Source organism: Acyrthosiphon pisum, unplaced genomic scaffold (assembly GCF_005508785.2).
Source record: "Acyrthosiphon pisum isolate AL4f unplaced genomic scaffold, pea_aphid_22Mar2018_4r6ur Scaffold_21257;HRSCAF=23443, whole genome shotgun sequence".
NCBI classification, from domain to species: Eukaryota; Metazoa; Arthropoda; class Insecta; order Hemiptera; family Aphididae; genus Acyrthosiphon; species Acyrthosiphon pisum.
The window spans coordinates 3831-4726 of NW_021770704.1; positions in this window are offsets into that span (position 1 = coordinate 3831).

Below are 896 nucleotides of genomic sequence, written 5' to 3' on the forward strand. Positions count from 1 at the left end.
TTGACATGCCCTTCTTACACTAAGATATATAAAGGGGTTTCAACCTAAAATCAAAGTGAAAATTAACATTGAGTGTTAACTCATAATTTAATTGTTCCCCAATTTTATATGCTAATTCTCTTTAATATTATGTCTCTGTTTGGTAGCATTTCTACATCTGAACATTATATTATATCAAAACCTATTTAATCATTAAAAATTCAATTCAAATAATACCATTCATTATACAGTGACCCACTTGTAACCTACTGTACAGCAGAGCACCTTTTTCAATTTAATACGGTAATTAATAAACGACAATTATTAGTTTTAATTTTTTTTTCTGAAATTCTCATTAAGGTTGAAGACCCCGGTTTTAAAACGTACATGACAAGTGTGACATTAATATTCTAACGATTTCAAATCATTAACATGATTATTAAATGGATTATTTTTTATTAAAACCTTTTATAAAATCAAACATTTGATTTATGTTGTTTTATATTTGAGATGAACTGGAGACTATTAATAGTCTTCTGATGGTTGTATTTACACATACATTTGCATACTCTGGGTATGATAGGTATAACTATGCTTATTGATTAATGATTATAGAACAAACTTGAAAACAATTCCAACATCACCAAAAATACTTCAATGTTGACAACCGCTTAGCTTAGATTATCCTTCAATAACAATAACAATAACAATATAATACAATTGGGTTGAGTATAAACTAATTTAAAATAAATAATAGTTAATACTCACATAGTAACAGAAATATTATTTTGCTATTAAATTGAAATTTTCTTTATATTTTACTTTGCAAATTTTTTTTGTTAAATAATTTGAAGTTTTTTCATTACATACATTAATAGTGACGACATAGGTATTGATTTTTGAATTTGAATAATTAC